Source organism: Ostrea edulis, chromosome 4, assembly GCF_947568905.1.
Source record: "Ostrea edulis chromosome 4, xbOstEdul1.1, whole genome shotgun sequence".
NCBI lineage: Eukaryota > Metazoa > Mollusca > Bivalvia > Ostreida > Ostreidae > Ostrea > Ostrea edulis.
In genome coordinates this window covers 24,741,683-24,743,946 of record NC_079167.1, presented here as the reverse complement: position 1 = coordinate 24,743,946, position 2,264 = coordinate 24,741,683, and the positions used below count along the sequence as shown (strand labels likewise).

Sequence of the window (2,264 nt, the reverse complement as noted above, 5' to 3'; positions counted from 1 at the left end):
AAGTTAGGTGGCTGTTGCATCGAGTATCCAGACTTAATCCATAACATTTCTCAGTTTTTGATGCCTGATAGGGTCCATCTTAATGAGATGGGTAATTCCATCTTCCTAAATACTCTATAAGGGGGGCTTGAATTCTTCACTTTAAAACTAGGGCGGGTATATCCCGATGGTTTCAGTTAGAAGGGCGAATTGGTTCGTGGGGGTCGTCCAGTTGCTTGGGTGTTCCCTCATGTGTGGGATGACTCTGAACCATTGTGATTGGTTCACTGTCATGTGGCGTTTGCGCACACCAAAGCAACTGAGGCCTACAACCTGGGTATGATCTTGTGAAATTGTGACACTTGAACTGTGAACTCTGAATGTGAAACAAGTACGTATGCTTAATGTGGATTGACTGAGGCATACAATCTGGGTCTGATCTTTTGAATCTGTGACATTTGAACTGTGAACTCTGAATGTGAAACTTTACGTATGCTTGAGGTGGATTGACATTTATGTGCATACTCGTGCAGTTGAGCTTTGTAGATAACATCCAATTTTATTTGGTATGCTGAAATAAATTTCCATAAATAAGTACCAATCCGCGGTTTACCCGGGGTGGTCATTTTTTAATGCAGTCTATATATGTGTGAACCTTTGATGATTTGAATGATGTTGCATTTGAATTTGATAATGTTGTGTGGGTTTGCCCATGTGTTTTGTGTTGAATGGCATCCCACAAAACTTTTAAAAGCCATGGGCAATGTTCGCCAAAAATAAATTTAAACAAAACATTCTGCTTTATGTTGGTGTTTTTCTCTGTATAAATAAAAGACAACCAAAAATATCTCTAGAATACTATGTTCATCCAAATGTCATAGAAAATCTGATTCCCGAGTCAACAGATGCAAAGATCCCCGGTGTGGAACTTGTCCATATATAAAGGAGGGACAAACTTTCAATTTCAACGGGAAGGAATTCACCGTAAATGCGGATATGTTTTGTGGCTCTAAGAATTTAATATATGTTATTACATGTAGCGGATGTAAACAAATCTATATCGGAGAGACAGAAAAAATTCTTAGAGCCAGAATTCGTGCACATAAGCAACATATTCAAGTACCGGAATACCGTAAAATAAAACTGAGTGAATATTTAGACGTGTGTGGAAACGGCCATTTTAACGTTTTTCCTTTTTACAAACTTTTCACGGACAATTTAGTGGAAAGGATAGAAAAAGAAAAATATTTCATTCGCTCATTTACACCTACGCTTAATAGGTTAATGCAAATTCTTTGTATTACGTCACAATAATACGCTCCAAATGATTCTCTCTGTATTGTGACGTCATTATATTGTCATAACAACATAATTTGTTTTCATAATGTAAATCGTCTGAAGATTTTAAAAATGAAAGCGCTTACGTTTTACAACGTGTTGTCATATCTTATTTAATATTTTACCTATTGATTACCGGACACTGAGGCAATTTTTCACATTTGGATAGATAGATATGCAAAAATCAAAAGTGCGATGGTCGCTCCAAAGTGCGATGGTCACGCCAAAGTGCGATGGTCTGCGCCAAAGTGCGATGGTTTGTTAACGTTACGGACGCCAAAGTGCGATGGCCACGCCAAAGTACGATGACCACGCCAAAGTCCGATGGTGCAGAGTTCAGTAACGTGTGTGACGTCACGTCACTTTGACGTCATTCTTAACGTCTTTCAAAATGAAACCGAATAAATGCAACACGGACGACAGCATCGGCAAGGTTTACACTGTTGAGGATAGTGAGAACGGCAAAGTACATATGTTGTCGAACTATCTGGTTCGCCCAAATATTCTTTAATTCATGATCATTTATTACTTGTGACGTACATGTAATAAAATCCTGGGGATATGCTATAATGGAAAACATTCTAAACGATTTTGCATTGTTAAATTTTGTGTTTAATAACACAACAACTAGATGGTAATGAAAAAAACTTCTTATTTTTTATGCATAAATTTTGCACTGATATTTTAGTGAAACAACATACGGTTGGTACAGTCTGTACCAACACACTGTGTCGTTTACAAACAAATGGATTTCGGCGTGTCACACCATCGCACTTTGGCGTGTCAGACCATCGCACTTTGGTGCATGAGTGTGGACCATCGCACTTTGACGTGTCACACCATCGGGGTTGGGCGCAGATCATCGGGGTTTGGCGTGACCATCGCACTTTGGAGTCTTACAGATATATATATATATATTTATGACGACACATCAACACCAAGACTGA

The 2,264-nt window shown here is 38.6% G+C and overlaps 1 protein-coding gene across 1 annotated transcript in view; it reads right to left on the bottom strand.

Moving 5' to 3' along the window:
- Positions 1–2,264, bottom strand: part of LOC125667235 (receptor-type tyrosine-protein phosphatase alpha-like) — a 198,616-nt gene that overhangs the window by 171,843 nt on the left and 24,509 nt on the right. The window lies entirely within an intron of this gene.